The sequence below is a fragment of the Rattus norvegicus genome, chromosome 3, assembly GCF_021556685.1.
Source record: "Rattus norvegicus strain SHRSP/BbbUtx chromosome 3, alternate assembly SHRSP_T2T, whole genome shotgun sequence".
Taxonomy (NCBI): domain Eukaryota; kingdom Metazoa; phylum Chordata; class Mammalia; order Rodentia; family Muridae; genus Rattus; species Rattus norvegicus.
The window spans coordinates 119,485,198-119,508,546 of record NC_141536.1 but is presented as its reverse complement, the minus strand read 5'-3'; the positions used below and the strand labels follow the sequence as shown (position 1 = coordinate 119,508,546).

The window sequence follows — 23,349 nt, the reverse complement described above, 5'->3', positions numbered from 1 at the left end:
CATAGAAAGAATCAACAGAACCAAAAGTTGGTTCTTTGAGAAAATCAACAAGATAGATAAACCCTTAGCCAGACTAACGAGAGGACACAGAGAGTGTGTCCAAATTAACAAAATCAGAAATGAAAAGGGAGACATAACTACAGATTTGGAGGAAATTCAAAAAATCATCAGATCTTACTATAAAAACCTATATTCAACAAAATTTGAAAATCTTCAGGAAATGGACAATTTCCTAGACAGATACCAGGTATCGAAGTTAAATCAGGAACAGATAAACCAGTTAAACAACCCCATAACTCCTAAGGAAATAGAAGCAGTCATTAAAGGTCTCCCAACCAAAAGCCCAGGTCCAGACGGGTTTAGTGCAGAATTCTATCAAACCTTCATAGAAGACCTCATACCAATATTATCCAAACTATTCCACAAAATTGAAACAGATGGAGCACTACCGAATTCCTTCTACGAAGCCACAATTACTCTTATACCTAAACCACACAAAGACACAACAAAGAAAGAGAACTTCAGACCAATTTCCCTTATGAATATCGACGCAAAAACACTCAATAAAATTCTGGCAAACCGAATTCAAGAGCACATCAAAACAATCATCCACCATGATCAAGTAGGCTTCATCCCAGGCATGCAGGGATGGTTTAATATACGGAAAACCATCAACGTGATCCATTATATAAACAAACTGAAAGAACAGAACCACATGATCATTTCATTAGATGCTGAGAAAGCATTTGACAAAATTCAACACCCCTTCATGATAAAAGTCCTGGAAAGAATAGGAATTCAAGGCCCATACCTAAACATAGTAAAAGCCATATACAGCAAACCAGTTGCTAACATTAAACTAAATGGAGAGAAACTTGAAGCAATCCCACTAAAATCAGGGACTAGACAAGGCTGCCCACTCTCTCCCTACTTATTCAATATAGTTCTTGAAGTTCTAGCCAGAGCAATCAGACAACAAAAGGAGATCAAGGGGATACAGATCGGAAAAGAAGAGGTCAAAATATCACTATTTGCAGATGACATGATAGTATATTTAAGTGATCCCAAAAGTTCCACCAGAGAACTACTAAAGCTGATAAACAACTTCAGCAACGTGGCTGGGTATAAAATTAACTCAAATAAATCAGTTGCCTTCCTCTATACAAAAGAGAAACAAGCCGAGAAAGAAATTAGGGAAACGACACCCTTCATAATAGACCCAAATAATATAAAGTACCTCGGTGTGACTTTAACCAAGCAAGTAAAAGATCTGTACAATAAGAACTTCAAGACACTGAGGAAAGAAATTGAAGAAGACCTCAGAAGATGGAAAGATCTCCCATGCTCATGGATTGGCAGGATTAATATAGTAAAAATGGCCATTTTACCAAAAGCAATCTACAGATTCAATGCAATTCCCATCAAAATACCAATCCAATTCTTCAAAGAGTTAGACAGAACAATTTGCAAATTCATCTGGAATAACAAAAAACCCAGGATAGCTAAAGCTATCCTCAACAATAAAAGGACTTCAGGGGGAATCACTATCCCTGATCTCAAGCAGTATTACAGAGCAATAGTGATAAAAACTGCATGGTATTGGTACAGAGACAGACAGATAGACCAATGGAATAGAATTGAAGACCCAGAAATGAACCCACACACCTATGGTCACTTGATTTTTGACAAAGGAGCCAAAACCATCCAATGGAAAAAAGATAGCATTTTCAGCAAATGGTGCTGGTTCAACTGGAGGGCAACATGTAGAAGAATGCAGATTGATCCATGCTTATCACCCTGTACAAAGCTTAAGTCCAAGTGGATCAAGGACCTCCACATCAAACCAGACACACTCAAACTAATAGAAGAAAAACTAGGGAAGCATCTGGAACACATGGGCACTGGAAAAAATTTCCTGAACAAAACACCAATGGCTTATGCTCTAAGATCAAGAATCGACAAATGGGATCTCATAAAACTGCAAAGCTTCTGTAAGGCAAAGGACACTGTGGTTAGGACAAAACGGCAACCAACAGATTGGGAAAAGATCTTTACCAATCCTACAACAGATAGAGGCCTTATATCCAAAATATACAAAGAACTCAAGAAGTTAGACCGCAGGGAGACAAATAACCCTATTAAAAAATGGGGTTCAGAGCTAAACAAAGATTTCACAGCTGAGGAATGCCGAATGGCTGAGAAACACCTAAAGAAATGTTCAACATCTTTAGTCATAAGGGAAATGCAAATCAAAACAACCCTGAGATTTCACCTCACACCAGTGCGATTGGCTAAGATCAAAAACTCAGGTGACAGCAGATGCTGGCGAGGATGTGGAGAAAGAGGAACACTCCTCCATTGTTGGTGGGATTGCAGACTGGTAAAACCATTCTGGAAATCAGTCTGGAGGTTCCTCAGAAAATTGGACATTGAACTGCCTGAGGATCCAGCTATACCTCTCTTGGGCATATACCCAAAAGATGCCTCAACATATAAAAGAGACACGTGCTCCACTATGTTCATCACAGCCTTATTTATAATAGCCAGAAAATGGAAAGAACCCAGATGCCCTTCAACAGAGGAATGGATACAGAAAATGTGGTACATCTACACAATGGAATATTACTCAGCTATCAAAAACAACGAGTTTATGAAATTCGTAGGCAAATGGTTGGAACTGGAGAATATCATCCTGAGTGAGCTAACCCAATCACAGAAAGACATACATGGTATGCACTCATTGATAAGTGGCTATTAGCCCAAATGCTTGAATTACCCTAGATCCCTAGAACAAACGAAACTCAAGACGGATGATCAAAATGTGAATGCTTCACTCCTTCTTTAAATGAGGAAAAAGAATACCCTTGGCAGGGAAGGGAGAGGCAAAGATTAAAACAGAGACTGAAGGAACACCCATTCAGAGCCTGCCCCACATGTGGCCCATACATATACAGCAACCCAATTAGACAAGATGGATGAAGCAAAGAAGTGCAGACCGACAGGAGCCGGATGTAGATCGCTCCTGAGAGACACGGCCAGAATACAGCAAATATAGAGGCGAATGCCAGCAGCAAACCACTGAACTGAGAATAGGTCCCCTATTGAAGGAATCAGAGAAAGAACTGGAAGAGCTTGAAGGGGCTCGAGACCCCAAAAGTACAACAATGCCAAGCAACCAGAGCTTCCAGGGACTAAGCCACTACCTAAAGACTATACATGGACTGACCCTGGACTCTGACCCCATAGGTAGCAATGAATACCCTAGTAAGAGCACCAGTGGAAGGGGAAGCCCTGGGTCCTGCTAAGACTGAACCCCCAGTGAACTAGTCTATGGGGGGAGGGCGGCAATGGGGGGAGGGTTGGGAGGGGAACACCCATAAGGAAGGGGAGGGGGGAGGGGGATGTTTGCCCGGAAACCGGGAAAGGGAATAACACTCGAAATGTATATAAGAAATACTCAAGTTAATAAAAAAAAAAAGTTTTTAGATAAGGTCTCTTGTTGGATGTGGGGCTCATCAGTTTGGTTCAATGGCCAATGCTATCTAAAGGTGTCCCCAGTCTTTACCGGCATCCAACAGCTGCTAAGGCTGGGGTTACAGGCATGCACCGCTCTGGTGGTTGAATAAAATGGCCCCCATAGGCCCATGGGGAGTGGCGCTATTAGAAGGTGGCCTTGTTGGAGTAGATGTGGCCTTGTTGGAGTAGATGTGGCCTTGTTGGAGTAGATGTGGCCTTGTTGGAGTAGATGTGGCCTTGTTGAAGGAAGTGTATCACAGTGTGTGGTAGGGGGGAGGCGGGAGGGGGGTCGAGGTCTCCTATACTCAAGCTACACCCAGTCTGGTTCATAGTCTCCTGCTGCCTGTGGATCAAGATGTAGACCTCTCAGCTCCCTCTCCAGCACTGTGGCTGCCTGAGGGCCACCATGCTTCCCACCATGATCATGGACTAAACCTCTGACACTGTAGGGAAGCCCAGTTAAACCTTTTCCTTTGTAAGAGTTGCTCTAGTCACGGTGCCTCACCACAGCACTGGAGACCCTAAGACAACTGCCATCTGGGTTTTGTGCTTGGCATGCTTCACCGTGTCTGGCATTTCATCTGAAGGCAGGTCTTATGCTTGTGAAGTGGGCACGTTACTGAGCCAACTGACAACCCTGAGATTTTATGTATCAGTCAAGGGGGCAAATTATATAAATGAGGACATAAGAACTTGGGTTTATATAATCTGTAGAAAAGGACTGAGTAATTTTAATTGCTAAATTTAATACAAAATTGGGTAGCAATACTAAATATCATCTCCTTTATTTTGGCATCTTCACTCTACTAGGTTTTAATCAAGCAGCTTTAAAAAAATAAACACACCCAACTAATTTCCTATAAGCTAGCCAATGGTGTTAGAGAGCTATTGCAATGTTGGCTCAATCAACTGAAAATACTAGTTTAATGTCTCATTATCTAACAGTGAAATGGCCTTGAAGTGTACTTAATTAAAAGTACTCTTGGAATATGTGATGTCACACAAATCACCATTCTATTTCTAAAGTTTGGGTAATGTACTAGGCAGTTATTCAGTCTATGGCAATTCTTGCATACATGCTAAAGGGCATAGTCACATGACTATGTCAAAACAATATTCTCTAGATTAACAAAACCTAAAACCATGTGTTTCTTGAAAGGGAAATTATGTTGCAGTATAGTGATATCCGTATAATACCATATGTTGGGCCTGGAGAAATGTCTCAGTGGTTAAGAGCACTGGCTGCTCTCCCAGAGGACCAGAATTTGATTCCCAGCAACCACACAGTGACTCAAAACCATTTGTAACTCCAGTTCCAGGGGATCTAACTTCTGGCCTCCATAGACACTGCAGGCATGGGGTGCACAGACACATTCAAGACAAAATAACCATACACATAAACAATTAAAATCCTTATGTTGATGAAAATGAATAAACTTGCATATAATTTGTCTGTAGCTAGGTTATATGACTTTCTTTCCATGTGATTTGTAGACATGACGAGGAGGAGGAGGAAGAGGAAGAGGAGATTGCACGCTGGGTCTGATACTTCTTTACATCTCCCTTTGCCATTCAAAAACCACATTTGGCATCCATGGATACAGAGATATCAGAGGCCCAGAACAGATTCCAGTGGAGTCTGGGCCCTGGGCTCAAGGGCATCCGATCCCCACCAGCCTTCACTCACACTGTGAAATGACCAAATGCTTACTTCATGGCCCAGTGAGTCTTCAGATATTTCAGTGTGTCACACTGAGCAAAGACATGCTAAATCATCCACAGGGAATGTTTAAGGATGGGCAGAAGTGGTCAATGAATTCTCTCGGCATATCTCAGTGTGTACTAAAACTATAAAGAAAAGCAAATGACTGGCCTGCAGTAACATCAGGGTAATAGTTGTCTCAGTGTGAAAAAGGGACACAAAGACCCTGGAGACTAATGACAGCACTTCATTTCCTAAGCCAGTATGTGAGCACAATGCTCATTATTTTGCTGGCACTCGCTCTAATTTTTGTGCTGTCCTAGTTTGGATCTGTGGTTTCCCGTGAAAGCCTACATGTTAAAGGCTAGGAAATAGTATATGAGGTGGAATATATAAACATACATACACACACACATACATACACACATATATAATGTACATGTATTTGTGTGTGTGTGTATATATATATATATTCTCTTTTTAGTAATGCTTTGAGAATTTTGTAGAATGTTTTGATTATATTCACTCCAACTCTTCCTAGCTCCACCCTTTTCCTTAATCACCCAGATTTATATTCTTTCCCCACCCAAACCCTTCAAGACCAATGTGTGCTGCTCCAAATATCCCTGGACCTGTGGTCTTCCACTGGACAGTGGTTGACTCACTAAGGGCTATACTCTAGAAAAACCTGACTTTTCCTTTTTTTAAAAAATAGTATAGAATAGAGTTTATTTGGGGAGGCATGGGAAAGGGAATTGAGAAGGAAGTAGACACAAAGAAAGAGAGGTAACCAAACCCTGACTTTCTTTACCAGCTAATCGTCACTCAGTCCACATCTAGGGGTGGGGCTGTGAGCCTTGGGAGGGACAATGTTCCCTTTAGGGCTGAGCATTCTGCCGTCCATTGTCTTCTGCACCTTGGCCACTCAACAGCCTCTATATTAATAAAACCATCCACTGCAAAGACAAGCCTCCCAAATCAGGGTTGAGAGATGAGTTGATCCTGTCAGATATACAGCTGGCAAAATAAATTGCCCCATTTTGAGGCTGCCTCTTGTCCTCTGCTGTATAGAAGCTTCGTAGTTTCATAAGGTTCATTCATTGATTGGTGGTCTTAATGCCTGGGTGACTGGGGTCCTCTCCAGGAAGTCCATTCTTTTGCTGATAAGTTCAAACATAGTCTCTCCTCTCTCAGAGCCAGGGCATCAGGTTGAATCTTGTGCAGGGTCAGAGATGAGTACTGAGTTTCATTCCTCTATGTGTAGCTGCTCAGGTTGACCAGCATTGTTTATTCAGGGTGCACTGTTAGCTCACTGACAACATTCAGGTGGCTGTAGGAGTGTGGCTTTGTCTGTGGATCCTCCATTTTAGCACATTGATCAATGCGTCTGCTTTTATGTCACCACTATGGTAGTAGTCTCATAGTGTTTTCATTATGATAGCCTTAGGGTTTTCCTGCTGTGAACAGACACCATGACCAAGGCAAGTCTTACAAAGAATTTAATTGGGGCTGGCTTACAGGTTCAGAGTTTTAGTTCATTATCATCAAGGCGGGAACATGGCAGCATCCAGGCAGACATGGTGCTGGAGGAGCTGAGAGTTCTACACCTTCATCCGAAGGCTGCTAGCAGAATATGGGTTTCCAGGCAGCCAGGATGAGGGTCTTATTTCTCACATGCACAGTAATACACCTACACCAACAGGGCCATACCTTCTAAAAGTGCCACTCCCTGGGCCGAGCATACACAAACCATCCCAGCAGTATAACTTGAAATCTAGGATGAGGATATTTTTCTCAGTTCTGTTATTTGGTATTGCTTTGTCTATTCTAGGTCTTTTGAATTTCCGTATTGTGGTAGTTTGAAAGAAAATGGTCCCCATAGGCCAATAGAGAGTGGCACTATTAGGAGGTGTGGCTTTGTTGGAGGCGTGGCCTTTTTGGAGAGAGATAATGCCACTGGGAATGGGCTTTGAGGTTTCAGATGCTCAAGCCAGTCTCTCTCTCTCTCTCTCTCTCTCTCTCTCTCTCTCTCTCTCTCTCTCTCTCTCTCTCTCTCTCTCTCCCCCTGCTGCGTGCAAATCCAAATGTAGAATTCTCAGCTAATTTCTCCAGCACTATGTCTGCCTACGTGCCACCATGCTTCCCATTATGATAATGGGCCAGCCCTCTGAACTGTGAGCCAGCCCCAATTAAATGTTTCCTTATAAGAGTTGCTATGGTCATGGTGTCTCTTCACAGCAAGAGAGACCCTAACTAAGGCACATGAAGTTTAGGTGTTTTTTTTTTTTTCCTTTCAACTTCTATGAAAGAATTGAGTTGGGATGTTGGTAGAGATTGCATTGAATCTGTGATTGCTTTTGGTAGAATGGTCATTTTCATTATATTAATCCTGCCAATCTATGAGTGTGGTAGATCTTTCTATCTATGGTATCTTTTAAGTTTTTTTCAGTATCTTAAAGTTTTTATTGTATAAGTCTATCATCTCTGGTTAGATCTATTCAAAAACTATATATTTTAATATATAATAAATATATAATTTATATTATATTAAGATTTACTTTATGACTGGGTGGTGGTGGTGGCACTCATGCCTTTAATCTCAGCCCTTAGGAGGTAGAAGCAGGCAGATCTCTGTGAGTTCAAGGCCAACCTGGTCTACAAAGATAGTTCTAGGACAGCGAATGCTAGGCAAAGAAACCTTGTCTCAAAAAAAACCCCACACAAACAAAAAGATTTATTTTATGTATATGAGTGTTTTGCCTGCGTGTATGTATGTCTATTATATGTGTACCTGGTGACTATCGAGGTTAAAAGAAGACATCAGAATTCCTGGAACCTGGGTTCTCTGCAAGAGAAACAAGTGTTCTTAGCTGCTGAGCCATCTCTCTAGCCCTCATCCCCATAAATATTTTTGAGGTGACTATCAATGTTACTATTTCTTTCTTGGTGTGTTTGTTGTGTCTTTGTGAGTTTGTGTAGGAAGGCTCCTGATTTTTGTGTGATGATTTTGTATTCTGTTGCTTTGCTGAATTTATCAGCTGTAGTTTCCTGGCAGAGACTTTACGGTCTTTTATGAATAGAATTATAACAACTTCAAACATGAACACTGAACTCTCTTCCCTGTTTGACTCCTTCTTGTCTGATTGTTCTAAGACTTCAAGCACTATATTGAACAAGAGGAGGAGGAGTGACATCTTTGTCTTGTTTCTGATTTAGTGGAAATGCTTTGGGTTTTTCTCCATTTAGGATGATGTTAGCTATGGGAGGTATTGCCTTTATTATGCCTGCCTGCCTCTGACTCCCAAGTACTTGGGTTAAAGGTGTGTGCAACCATGCTCGACCCGAGACTTCTCACATTTTTTGATGTAGGTACTTAGTGCTGTAAACTTTCCTCTTACGACTGCCTTCATTGTGCCCCATAGGTTTGAAAATGTCATATTTTTATTTTTATTCAGATCAGGGAAATTCTAATCTCCTTCTTGATTTCTTCCTTTATCCAGTTTTGGTTCAGTTGTTGAGCTTTTATGAATGTGTGTACTTTCTATCTTTCCTATTGTTGCTGATATTCTGTTTTAATCCGTGGTGGTCGGCTAAGAAGGCTGGATGTGGTTTCAGTTTCCCTGTGTCTGTTGAGAGGTGCTCTGTGTCCTAATATGTGGTCTGTTTTGGAGACAGCCCCACAGGCTGCTGAGAAGGGCATGTTTTCTTTAGTATTTGGGTAGAATATTTTGTACCTATGTTAGGTCCACTTGATTTATAATGTCATTTAACTCCAGAGTTTCTCTGTTTAGTTTCTTTCCAGATGTCATTGTCTGTGAGGAGAGACGGGTATTAAGGAGTCACCCACTGTTACAGTTTCAGTGTTGATTTGTCATATGAAGTCTAATAGTGTTTCTTCTATGAAATTGGGGTGCTCCTATATTTGATGCATGTGGTTTTAGGATTCTAATACTTCATTGGTAGCTTTTCCTTTCATGAGGATAATGTGGTCCTCATTTGTTTTGCTTGCAGTCTATCTCTGTCAGATATTAGCTACGCCTGCTTCTCTCCTGGCTCATTTGCTTGGCACACCTTTCCCCACTCTCTTAACCACTTTTCCGTCCTTTTCCCTAAGGAAGTGTTTATTGTTGGTCCTGAGATGCATTTCTTGGAGGCAGCAAAAAGGTAAATTCTATTTTCTGATATAGTCTGTGTAGGCTTAGATTTTTCAAAACCTACTTTTAATAAGGGTTCACAAATGCTTCAACCCCCTTCATAGCCAACCGTCCAAAAGTAGGGGGGAAGGATAGTAAATAGGACAAAGGATGTGGATGGCTCAGTGGTTAAGAGCACTGACTGCTCTTCCAGAGGTCCTGAGTTCAATTCCCAGTAACCACATGGTGGCTCACAACCATCTGTAATGAGATCTGGTGCCCTCTTCTGGTGTGTCTGAAGACAGCTACAGTTCACTCACATATATAAACTAAATAATTGTTAAAACAAACAAACAAACAAACAAACAAACAAACAGAAGTAGTTCCTTGGGGGCAATTCCAATCTCTGTCACCAGCAGTCCAGTTCAGTAGTGTCAGGATACCAAACACCAATCAGCAGTGGTAGCATGATCCAGCAGAAACTGCCAGGCCTCCACCTTAATTGGCATGAGTCAGCAGGAGTGACCAGGACCAGCAGGAATGCTAGGAGTTTTCTGCTGTGCTTCTCTCCACGAAGTGACGATAGGAAACCAATGAAGAGTTGCACAGCTGGCTATGCAAGTTCCCCATCACTGTCCGTTGAGTTCTGCTTATACTCTTTCTGAATATCAGGTGTCCTCTCATGGATCTCAGCAATACATCACATGAGCTGCTTCAGTAAAACATCACATGAGTCTGCATCACATGACACAACCTTAAATTTCCACTTCAAATCTGCTAGTCTGTGTCTTTATTGGTAGTTGAGACCATCGATATTAAGAGTTATTGAGCCTGGTTCAGTGGTTAATAACACTAGCTGTTCTCCCAGAGGATGAATGTTTGAGTCCCAACATCCAAACTATGGTTCATAATTGTCTTCATAACCAGTTCTAGGACACCTGGTGTCTTCTAGCATTTATGGGCACTGCATGTATGTGATACATAAGTACAGGCAAAATACCCATATGCAGAAAAATTATCATTAAGCAGTATGTATTAATTTCTATCATTTTGTTGTTTTTGTGGTACCCTGTTAGACATTTTATTCAGTATTCTGGAATTGTTACTTGTGCATGTTGGGGTGTGTTTAACTTTTTTTTTCCAGGCCTGAGTATTCTTTTCAGTATCTTTTGTAGAGCTGGCTTACTTGTCAAGAATTTCTTTAAAGTTTTTTAACAGAGGAAAAAATTTCCTTTTCCTTTAATTATGACTGGAAGTTTTACTGGGTATAGCACTTTGACTGCCATTTGTAGTTTTGTATAATTTATGGAATTTATTTTAGTCCCTTCTGGCTCCATTAAAATGTGTGTTGTGATTCTGATGGACCTGCATTTATATGTGATTTGATCTTTTTCTCTTGCTGCTTTCAATATCTTTCATTCTGTACATTTAGTGTTTTGGTTTTTTTTTATTATGATGTGCTTTTTTTGTCTGATTCTATTTGATGTTGGTATACCTCTCAGACCTTGATGCGCATCACTTTCCTTAGAGAAGTTTTCTTCTATAATTTTTATTGAAAAATTTTCTCTCTTCTGACCTGGGTCCTTCCACCTTTGACACCTGTTATTCATAGTTGTTCTGTCTTTTATAGTTAGTGTCCCAGAATTCCCACATACTGTATTCTTGGTGTTTTTGGATTTGCCATTTTGATCAGGGGATCCAATTCTTCCACCTGTCTTCAAGACTTGATGTTCTCTCTTCTCTTCCATTCAGTCTACTGGTGAGAATTTCCTGAACATTGTGTCTGAATTTGTGGAATTTTCAAGTTTTCATTTTGTCTTATTCCATCTATAGAACACTTCATGAATTTGTGTGTCATCTGTCTTGGTTATGGTTTCTATTGCTGTGAGAAAACACCATGACCAAAAAGCAAATTGAGGGGGAAAGGATGGATTGGGCTTACACTTCCACATTATAGTCTGCCATTGAGAGAATACAGAACAGGAACTTAAACAGGGCAGAAACCTGGAGGCAGGAGCTGATTCAGAGGCCATGGAGGGGTGCTGCTTACTGGCTTGCTCCTCATGGCTTGCTCAGCCTGTTTCCTTATAGAACCCAAGGCCACCAATGCAGGTATGGCAACATGTACAGTGGGCTGGGCCCTCCCACACTGATCACTAATTAAGAAAAGGCCTTATAGCCAGATCTTATCGAGGCATTTTCTAAATCAGGGCTCCTTCCTCTCTGATGACTCTAGCTTGTGTTAAGTTGACATAACACCAGCCAGTACACCATCTTCATGCAGTCCTCTCTCTGTGGTTCCAATTTTAGTATATGTACTGCTGAGGCAAGCACACATTTTGGACTTTTTGAGAGATTCTATTAAAATTTTATTTTATAGCTTGTATTTTTCCATTCTTTCATCCAACTGTGCTTTCACATCTTCAGTCTAGCATCCTCTCTAAGTTCTTTTATTGTTGCTCTTTTGAAATCACTGTCTTGTACATCATCGAAGGGAGCATCATCACAGCAGGAAGCCATTGCTATGAAAGTACTAATTTCTGATTAAAACTGATTTGTTTATGTTTGTAAGTTTGTGATTGGACCTAAGCAACTGGAGCTAGGTCACTGGCAGTTTTTGATAGGGAATATTGTCTCCCATTTGTTGAGTGAAACTGTTTCCAGCTATCTTGACTTGTCAGGTGGTTGACGTGGGACTTATGGTTCAGCCTTTGGGCAATTCAGTGTTGATGTTCAAATGGAGTTCTAGGAGCAGTCCCAGCTCAGTTCAAGCGGATTGTTTTCTAATCTCAGTAGCAGACCTTCCATAGAGTTTTAGGATTCTTACACTTGGTTTTCAAGAGTCTGGGGAGGTGCTCAGAACTTTTCCTCATGTTAATGAGTGCTGGTGGAATTTTCTGTAAGAACTTGGGATGTCCTATGTAAAGAGGAGGGTGGGGTAGGATGTAAGGCAGGTATGGAACACAAGCTCCCCAAAGCCAGTAGCAGAGGTAGATGGAGTTACCAGTGTGTGCACAAGCTAGACATGAGAAGAAGTGTGCTCTGATAGGTATGTATGGGGATGGGGTGAGAGTTGGACCTCCCTGCCTCTATGTAGAAAGAGCTCCAGAAAGGCAGGCAGGGCTCATGGTCTTTGAAAGGTTAGTTTTAGCTTTCATGCATGTATAAGTTTCATGTTTAGTGTTTTTTTACCCTTATAACCCATTATCATCTTTTCCTTACCCCTTCCCTTCCCATTAATCCCCTTGGCCCCTAAACAGGTTTTGCTTTTTAAATATTTATTGTATTTCTATTTATGTGTATGTCTGTGTGCACGTGTGCCTGAATAAATTAATGTGCACTCAAGTGTATGGGTGCATGTCTGTGGAGGCTGGAGAGCACCGGGTCCCCTGGAAGTAGTTACAGATGCTTGTGAGTCACCTGATGTGGGGTCTGAGGACCGAACCCAGGTCCTCTGCAGCACCAGTATGTTCTCCAAATGACTGAGCACCGACCATACTCTTTCCTAGATAGTTTTCTGACTTCTTTCATGTTATGGTACACACATGACTCTGTATCATGTGTTCTAGATCTAGGAACCATGGGGAGAAAGAACACTGACTTTCTGAATGGGTGTAATTTGCTTGTTCTTGTCACCTCCAGTTACATCCATTTTCCAGCAGATGGCACGACTTCATTCTTTATGGCTGAAAAGAATTCTACTGTGCAGTCATACCACACTTGCCTATCTGTATCAGTCAAGCTTCTCTAGAGAAACCAAACTTATAGACTGAATCTCTCTCTCTCTCTCTCTCTCCCCCTCTCCATAACATACATACATACATACATACATACATACATACATGCACATGGAATTATTAGAATGACTTACATGTTGTGGTCCAGCTAGTCCAACAATGGCTGGCAGGTTAAGAACAGAAAGTCCAAGAACCCAGAAGTTGTTCAGTCCACAAAGGTGGATGTCTCAGCTGGTCTCCAGTATAAGCTGGAATCCCAAGGAAGTAGGCTTTAATGCCAGTGAAGAAATGGACTTTTGGGCAAGATGAGAGAGCAAAGAGGTAAAGAGCAAAGCTTCCGTCTTCCATGTTTTATATACTCTTCCATAAGAAGCTGTGGCCTAGATTACAGATGTGTCTACCTCCATCAAGATCCGGATTAAAGATGAGTCTTCTCACCGGGAAGGACTGAACTAGAAGTGAATTCACCCACTTCAAAACAAGCAAAACAAACAAACAAACAAAAACCCAATTTCACAAGCGTGCCCTCCATTTCTGGATTGTAGTTCATGCCCAAGGCAGTCAAGTTGACAACTAAGACTAGCCATTGCACTATCTCTCTGTTGATGGTCACCTATGTTGGTTTTATAGTTAAGCTATTATGAATAGTGTTGCAGTAAACATTGATTTACAAGTATCTTTGTGATATGTTGACTAGGAGTCCTTTGGCAGAAAACCAGGAGTGGTGCTGATGGTTACATGGTATATTAATCAGGGTTCTCTAGAAGAACAGAACTTATAGAATAAATCAACCTGTCTGTCTGTCTGTCTGTCTGCCTGCCTGCCCGCCCATCCATCCATCCATCCATCCATCCATCCATCCATCCCTCCACCCATCCATCAAGGGGATTTATTAGAATGGCTTATAGGCTGTGGTCTAGCTAGTCCAATAGTGGCTACCTACCAACAGAAGGTCCAAGAGTCCAGTAATTGTTCAGTCCATGAAGCTAGATGTCTCAACTGGTCTTCAGTATACACTGGAATCCCAAAAGAGGTAGGCTGTAATGCCAGTGAAAGAATGGACTTGCTAGTGAGAGTGAGAGCTAGCAGGCAAAGAGAAAGCAAGCTTTCTTCTTCTATGTCCTTTATTTAGGCTACCACCAGGAGGTGTGGCCCAGATTAAAGGTAGGTCTTGCCAACTCAAAAGAATTGGATTAAATATTTATTGTCCCACCTCAAAGATTTAGATTAGATAGAAGTGGGTCTTCCCATGTCAAATGGTTTAATTAAGAACAAATTTCCTCAGGTATAGCCAGCTGCTTGGGTTTTAGGATAATCCAGATGTAGTAAAGTTAACAACCAAGAGCAGCCATACAAGTCCACTCAGGGCCAACTTAACCCACAATCATATCCTTCTATGCCAGGCTTTTTTCCAAATGAAAACAATAACCAGGTCATAATTATGTCTGACGTGATATAACTATCCCTCATACAACCACAACCACATTATAAATTTAAAAGAGATGAAAATTTTCCTTGAAGAACATCCTTTTAGTATCTCAATCTTAAATATGATAACCATCGATATTCTCTTAATCGATGTAACGTTACATGATAGAAAAATTAAGGGATGAAAATATAAATATCTGTTCAAACACATTCTTAACAAAATATGGCAAACACTCATGCCAATTATGATCCTCATTTCTGCAACTGGTCACATGACCTTAGCTTCCTGTACTACCCATCTGTATTTCCTCCATCCTCAGCAAGCACCCCTCAGCAGGTCTTGGCTCTTTTCCTGGAGAAGTTACTCACACCTTCTCCATGGTCTAAATGGTTTGTGCCCTTTGTTATCCTGCCTGGATTAGGCTGATGTAGTTTCCCATTGACTTTAATCACAGGACATGGTAGCACCATCAAGAGATGCCCTAAAGCAGTGGTTGTCAACCTTCCTAATGCTTCAACCCTTGACTACAGTTTCTTGTGTTATGGTGACCCCAACCATAAAATTATTTTCATTGCTACATCATAGCTGTAATTTTGCTATCATTATGAACCATAATGTAAATATGTGTGTCTTCTGATGGTCTTATCTAGCTTTTGTGAGAGTGTCATTTGGTTTCCCAGAAGAGGTTGTGACCCACACTGTTTGAGAACTGCTGCCCTAAAGGATCTCCTGCCCTCCAAAAAGAATCTTTCTTACTTAGATTCTGAAGAAGTAATACCATGTCCCCTTGGTAGTGTGGTTCAATCACTCCTCCTGACATTTATTCCTTTCTTAGCCTGTTTGCTTAAAGGTATCAGAAGCCCAAAGTGACCAGGGGGAAGTCTGAGCTTCCAATTCAATAGAACTGTAATGTATTTCCCGGAAGGAGCACAGACCTCTCTGGAATCAAAACTTCTGGGCCATCAGAACTTAAGGTCGTGGGAAAGGGAAGCAAAAACATTTCTATTGGATTGTTAGAGGTCATGGTAAGTGGAACTATTTCCTTTTCCACTCCTTGATTCCTGGACCCATGGATCCTGGCTATGAGAGAAACTGTCCCACCCACCCATATATTGGATGCTGGAAAATTGGTGAGCTATCTGCTAAAGAAGTATGTGGATAGATCTCTCCAAATGGGCAAAGGGTGTGAAGGTACTTGTGTCTCTTGTAAATGTTTATCAAAAGGTGACCTCAACTGAGGAGGAGTTCAATAATCAATTAGATTGGATAAGCCATTCTATTGGCAGTAAGCCTCTTTCCCACCCATTCTTGTCCTCCATTCAGCCATCCCCAAAGGCCCATCAACAAAGTGGCCAGGGTGGCAGAGATGGGGATTATGCGTGGGAGCAATAACATGGATTGCCACTCACCAAGGTGACCTGGCTACAGTTGCTGCTGAGTTCTAGACCTGCCAACAGCAGAGACCAACACTGAGACCCAGATATAGATAGCACCATTCCATCAGAGTGACCAGCCAGTGACCTGGAGGCAGGTTAATTACATTGGAGAACTTCCTTTGTAGAAAGGACTACACATTGTTCTTACTAGAGTAGATACTTGTTCTGATTATGGGTTTGCCTTTCCTACATGTAATGCTTCTGTCAAAACCACCACGCATGGACTTATAGATTATGTATATTAGCTCATGTATATAGCTCATGGTATTCCATACAGCATTGCTTTGACCAAGAGACTCATGTCACAGCTAGAGAAGTGTGATAGTGGGCCCATGATCACGGAATTCACAGGTCTTATACTATCTTGAAGTATCCGTCTTGTGGGAATGGGAAGGAAAAACATTCCTCGTGGGAATTTTCCAGTCCTGTTCTTCCCAAGTCTCTGACAATCCAGCCAATCCATGGGCTACAGCTCATGAATCAGTCAGCAATCACACATCTGGCTGTTTCTCCTTCCAAACAAAATGTATGACCATGTGTACTGCCCGAAGTTCTGCCCACTGTGAAGATTTCCCTTCCCTTCCCAGCCTTCAGGGTTGTAATGCTGCAGCTGTCTACTTCTGCATGATACCCAAAACCATCAGTAACCCAGACCCCATCATCTTCTCTTCCTCAGTCAATCCATCCTAGGAAACACCCCACGAAGCTATAGGTACATGCCTGGCAGCAGAAAGCATTGTAGAAACCACAGACATTTAGGTAAGTTCTTCATGTGACCTGCTTGTGCCTTCAGGGCCCAAGCTCAGGCCAGTCATGGATTTACCACCTCTATTTGATAATGGATTTCTGCTGTGGACATCCTACTTCATAACTTAGTGGGTCTGATAAAACATAGTTCATGATGGACAGCTCAGGTCACACGATAACTTGGTGCTCCATTGTTAAACATTTAGTTTTCACTAAGGCCCCAGAGCAGGTCACGAGGTGTCTCTCAAAGGGAGAATACTCATCTGCAGATGATGAGTATTCATCATCCAAAATCTCCAAAGGTCTTTTCTGTGATTCACCTAGACGTCTTACCTCAAATGGTTTAATTAAGGGGAACAAAATCCCTCACAGATGTGCCCAGCCATTTGGGTTTTAGTTAATTACAGATGTCAAGTCGATAGCCCGGAGTGGTCATCACACATGGCAAGTCAGTTTTGAGTCACTTGAGAAAGATACACACTGACTTCTGTGGTGGGTGATCTTCTTTATGTTGCCATCTGCAGTGCAATTATCTTCTCCTTTGGCCACATATTTGTAATTTATTCTTTTCCTTTTTTTTTTTTTTTTTGAGACAGGGTCTTTCTACATAGTCCTGGCTGTTTTGGAACTCACTGTGTAGACCAAGCTGGCCTCAAACTCAGAGACCCATCTGCCTCTGCCTTCTGAGTATAAGGATTAAAGGCGTGCCCCACCGCTCCTGCATGTTATTACTTTCTTAATGATAGCCATTCTGAGGGAGTAAAATGGAATCTCGCTCGTTGTGGCTTTGGTTGACGTTTTGCTGATGGCCGCTACAGAGGTGGACAGCTTTCATATTTACTGACCATTTGAGTCTCATTCTTTAGGAGCCATTTATTCCAGTAGTCCATTTACTGAGTTGAAGTCTTCAGCATTTTGAATTCTTTGCTTCATCTGGATATTTTCTGTCAGATGTGTAACTAACAGTTTATCTCGTTCTGCGGACTGTCTCTTCACTTACTCATTTCCTGTGCCATACACAAGCTTTTGAATCTCATATGGTCCCATTTGTAAGCTGTTGGTCTAATTTCCTGAGTGACAGGCAGCGGTGACGAAGTCCTCACCTGTGCCTCTGTCTTGAAGGGTTTTTCCTCTATTTTCTCTTCTAATGGTGTCAGAGGTTCAGGTCTTTGATTCAGTTGGATTTGATTTTTGTTCAGGGAAAGCTTTTGTGATCTAGTTCCATTGTTCTACACACAGACGTCCTGTTTCCTCAGCATGCTTTCTTAAAGAGGCTGTCTTCCCCAAGATGCATTTTCTGCATCTTTGTTAAAACTCAGGTTACTATAGCTACATAGGTTTCCATCTGGCTCCTTTATTCTATTCGACTGCTCTCCATGCCTGTGTCTGTGCTGGCGCCATGCTGTTTGCTGCTATGGCTTTGGAGTACAGAGAGAAAGCAGAAGTGGTGGTGCCCTAAACGTTATCTTTGCTCAGGTTGCTTTATCTGGAGTCTTTGGAGATTCCCTGTAGCCCTTTTTTTTTTCTTGAGGAATTTTGGCCTGGCAAAGAGGGTATTAGAGGACAGCAGGATCACATAAGGCTTAGGAGTTAGCATTAAGGCCCTTCTTGCTAAAGATTGGAACAGTATTAATACCTCAGGGCTGTTCTGCTTCTGTTGCTCAGCACAGCCTATCTTCAGGATGACCATCTTCTGGCTGGTCACCTCAAGGGTGTGTAGCCCCTGGACACAGGCAGAGAGATGTGTGTTAGCCACGGACACATAGACATTTCTGGCAGATACCAGGAGGGGCATTCATGTCCTTTGTTTGCCTCTGCTGGCCATGACACTCTCCATATGACTTTTAGGATTATTTCTTTCCTAGTTCTGTTGGGATTTGATTTACCCAAATCTAATTGTGTCTGTAAATTGCTTTTGGCAAGACAGCCATCTTCACAGTGTCCATTCTTTTAATCCATGGTGTGAGATGCCTGTCCCCAAGGAACATGTCAGTCCCTCCTGAGGACTGCTGAGGGCAACTGTCTCAGAGGAAGGAAGAATCTGGCTGTCTGCAAGAGCTGACAATACAGAGACATCACGGATGGGACAGTGACACTGTGAGATGTGCAGCAGAGTAAAGTCCTGGGCACATCTCTGTCCTGGGCAGCATTTCTGGCTTATATGCAAATGCCCACATGCAGTTTCCTGTTGCACAGGGAAGAGTACAGTGGGCCTGTAGTCTTGTGTCTCTGTAGCTGCCTGTGCCTATCTGACTGTGTCTTTATGGTTGTGTGTGGCTTTAAGATTGAACTTGAGCTCAGCACCAGTTGTCTCTCCTTTGAGGCCATGATGTAAAGGCCTCAAAACCTGAGGGAAACTCTGTAAGTTGGTGACTAGATGCTAAGCTGCAGCATAAGCCCCTGATGGTTCGTGTCTTCATTCTCTGAGGGACCAGGGTCCTCTGCTCTCAGACTGATCAGATCTTGGTATCTCCCCATCCATGTGCTTTGAGCTCCTCTTCCCACTTCCTCCCCATCACAGCTGGCCTCCAACTGCTCTAAAAAAGCAAACTGCTCAGAAACATCCATGCCTGCGACATGGCAGGAACCAGGAGATGCTGGCACACTGCAGTCTTAGTGTTATGTGTCACCCTTACCATGCCCGGTGGCTTTCCATCCAAAGAAGTCTCTCTACTAGAAGCCATTTCATTCCCCAGGGTGCTGGGCACACTCACATGGTATGTCTGGAAAGCTTGAGGCTGTCGATCACTGGTCACTTTCCTAACCTCCAACTTTCCATGAACTTCTCCCTAACTCACTAGTACACCTCAATCTGGGGTCCAGACTGGCTCGGGAGGGACATCTTGTCCAATTCATTAGTCAGTCTGATGGGGGCTCTGACAGTTGAACTGATTCTGTTTCCAAGGAACCAACTGGCAGATGATTCTGATTGGCTCAGCAGCTGGTCACCAGCTGCCTGTCTGAAAGGCCTATAAAGGCTGCCTGAGGAAGAGAAGGGATGGGAAGCTGTCTGGGGCATGTCTGATTGACTTGTCTCTGGACTTACGTGCAGCTCTTCTCTGCAAGGTCCTTCAGGATTCAGAGTCAGAGCCATCTCTAGAAGCTTCTTCATGTGGAGCACCACATAAACCACCATGCTCCACCTCGGTGTAAGCCACATACCAGGAATTACCCAGTCCTCACAAAGGACCAACTGAAGAGTTTTTAAATATTGGGTATTACTCCTTGAGTATTAGACATTCAGGAAGGTGCTGGAATCTCAGCGAACCTCATCGCACTCCTGCTCTAAGAAAAAAAGGTGGCTTAAAGGCACCTTACGCAGAGAAGGCATGGATGGACTGGGAATGGACTGTCAGGGAGGAAGGGTGGGATCCAGGTGGTGCTGTGCTTCCGGTGCCTGGTAACCTTCCCTAAGCTCCTCCCCCGCCACAGCGGCTGCTGTTAGGAACAGGACTCCCTTCAAGTGTGTCTGAGACCTCCCAGAAGGGAATGGCTGCATCTTAACTCAGGCCAAGACCAAGGCTGGCATGGTATGAATGGCAGGAGAGGGTGGTGTACCCATGGGCATGTAGGGAAGAGGAACCTTTGCTTGCTTCCCTGCAGGACATGGTTTATACCACAGAGCTCACACTATGTCCCTTGTGCTGGATCCTCCTCCTGCAAGGTTGTGTCACTGAGTCTGCCTCATTAGCTTTGATTTGCATTTTCCCAAAGCTTACTGAGCTCCAGTGCTTGTGTTGTTTGGCCATTTTTATACTCTTTAGTAAAATATCCAGGTTCTTGCCTGGTTTTTAATAGAGCTGTTGGGTTTTCTGTTGTAGAGTTTGGGAAAGTGGCTTCTTGTACATTTTTTAAAAATCTAGTTCTGGTTATATGGATTGGCTTAACTTTCTGAGAGTCCATTAAGATCATCATTATAACTGATAAGGACAATGTTATTATATGTGAATGACATATATAATATCTCAATAAAAGTTAAAAATACCTTGTCAACAAGAACTAGGATGAGGAGAAACAGACAAATACACATAATTTCAAAAGGACAGAGCGATGAGGTCGGTTGTCATTGGGAAAATCACAGTGACATAGGCTTCCTTTTCTTGTGTGTAACTGTGGAGTCTGCATGCATGTGTGTATGTGTTAGCTTGTGTGTAGATACATGTACGTGTGGTTACCCAGGTATATGGAAGGCTGAGATTGATGTTGGGGCTCTTTGCTGATTTTCCGTCTTATTTATTGAGGCAGGGTTTCTTTTTTTTTTCTTTTTTTTTTTTTTCCGGAGCTGGGGACCGAACCCAGGGCCTCTACCACTGAGCTAAATCCCCAACCCCTGAGGCAGGGTTTCTTAAGTGAACCCAATTATGGCTAATGTGGTTAGTCAGCTTGCTTTAGGATCTCTTGTTTCTACCCTCAGAGAGCCAGAATGCCAGGTGGCTCCCATGCCCAACTGGAGTTTACCTAGGTTCTGGAGATCCGAATTCCAGTCTTCATACTTGTACATCAAGTGCTTCAACCACTGAACCATTTCCCCAGCCTACTCTTTCTTTCTCTTTCTAACCTTTCTCCTCCTCTTCCTCTTCCTCCTCCTCTTCCTCTTCCTCCTCTTCCTCCTCTTCTTCTTCCTCCTTCTCCTTCCTCCTCTTCCTTCTCCTTCCTCCTCCTCCTTCTCCTCCTTCTTCTTCCTCTTCCTCCTCTTCTTCCTCTTCTTCCTCTTCCTCCTCCTCCCCCTCCTCCTCTTCTTCTCTCCTTCTCCTCCTCCCCCTCCTCCCCCTCCTCCTCCTCCTCCTCCTCCTCTTCTTCTTCTTCTTCTTCTTCTTCTTCTTCTTCTTCTTCTTCTTCTTCTTCTTCTTCTTCTTCTTCTTCTTCTTCTTCTTCTCCTTCTTCTCCTTCTCCTCCTTCTTCTTCCTCTTCCTCCTCTTCTTCCTCTTCTTCCTCTTCCTCCTCCTCCCCCTCCTCCTCTTCTTCTCTCCTTCTCCTCCTCCCCCTCCTCCCCCTCCTCCTCCTCCTCCTCCTCCTCCTCCTCTTCTTCTTCTTCTTCTTCTTCTTCTTCTTCTTCTTCTTCTTCTTCTTCTTCTTCTTCTCCTTCTTCTCCTTCTCCTCCTTCTTCTTCCTCTTCCTCCTCTTCTTTCTCTTCTTCCTCTTCCTCCTCCTCCCCCTCCTCCTCCTCTTCTTCTTTCCTTCTCCTCCTTCTCCTTCTCCTCCTTCTCCTTCTCCTCTTTTTCTCCTTCTCCTTCTCTCCTTCTACTCCTCCTCTTCCTCCTCCTCCTTCTCCTTTCTCCTCCTCCTCCTCCTCCTCCTCCTCCTCCTCCTCCTCCTCTTCTTCTTCTTCTTCTTCTTCTTCTTCTTCTTCTTCTTCTTCTTCTTCCTCTTCTTCTTCCCCCCTCCTCTTCTTCTTGCCTTGTGAGAGAGCTAACTATATGATTGTATGTGGCTGAGTAGAGAGGAATGAAGGGCCAGAGAAAACACCAGATCAAGTGGAAGGCTGGCCTTAGAACATAACCCAGTTCTAGAATGTATGCCCCATAAGAAGGAGCTTGTATTTCCCCAGGGAACAGGTCTCTGCCACTTCCTGGGAAGCACTGAATTGGGTGGGAGGAAGGTCCATGCTTCTGCAGTCTCAGAAACGGGAAGCAAAGTGTCACCTGGCAGTGGCACTTACTGAGAGGAAGAAGGGCAAAGGTGAGGCAGTGTGAACAGGAAGACACAGATGAGGGGTACAGGTAGATCCCCCAAGGTCTCTTGGATTATGCTATGGGTTGTTGCCAGCATTGATAAAGGGGATTTCGAGGTTCTGAAGCTTCCAAGGGCAAAATCAAAGCGGTACTCCTATTGTGTGTTACCTACACACAGCAAGTGGGTCTTCCCTCCATTTTGTCTTGAGCTGTTCCCTGGCCTCCTGTCAGTCTTCTGACTGAGGTGACCAGAGTGAAAGACAGTGAAGTGCAAGGTGGACAAAGTACTGAGTAGAGGAGTCATGCACCCTAGGAAGATGGGAGGCTCAAGCTCTCAAGTCTCCTTAGAGAACTCTTGGGGCTTGGGACCAAGAAGTGTGCGAGCTTGTGTGTTGGGAAGGAGACAGGTGCAAGTGAACGAAAAGTCCCTTAACACAAGACAGCTCGCTGGTTTTCCTCCCTCTCCTCCCTTGCTCTCTCTCAATGGCTCTGTCATGAAACAGCAGGTTAGGTCACAGCATTTATAGGGTAGGCGCCTTCATGCACAAGCTAAGTTAAAGCTAGCATAGCTATGCAGGTGGTGACGAGTGACAAGGGAGAATCGCTACCAAAGAAAACCTCTCCATTTGCTTGCTCTTGATTAACTTTTTATGAAACAACTGCTCTGGGAGGACCTACAGCTGAGTAGTACCTCATATACTCCCCACCAACACACTGATGGCAGCGCTGATGTCTTGGCTCTGACAACTGGAGAAACTTAAAAGCCAGTACTCTTGAGCGGCACTTACAGACCTCTGATGCGTGAGATCAGTCAACAGAAGACTTGGCGTCCACTTACTCATCAGATCTGCATGTTTTCTTCCTCAGCACCTGATTCACGTCCTGCTTAATTCTGCATGTAGAGCTAATCTTCCCAATATCTTAGGCCTCTTTTTGAGAAACGTTTTGTTCAAGACGTTAATTTGGTCTATTGCCCA

At 43.0% G+C, this 23,349-nt stretch overlaps 1 long non-coding RNA gene across 4 annotated transcripts in view; it reads right to left on the bottom strand.

Moving 5' to 3' along the window:
• Window positions 1-19,566, bottom strand: part of LOC120101670 (uncharacterized) — a 95,268-nt gene extending 75,702 nt beyond the window's left edge. For 3 of the 4 annotated variants that reach the window (XR_015684623.1, XR_015684624.1, XR_015684625.1), the window contains exons 1-3: window positions 19,337-19,566; window positions 14,032-14,104; window positions 13,223-13,336 (exon numbers count right to left, since the gene is read on the bottom strand). This is a non-coding gene — a long non-coding RNA (uncharacterized LOC120101670). The remainder of the gene's footprint in view (window positions 1-13,222; window positions 13,337-14,031; window positions 14,105-19,336) is intronic. The other variant, XR_015684626.1, reaches the window with a different exon arrangement.
• Window positions 19,567-23,349: the final 3,783 nt, after the last annotated feature.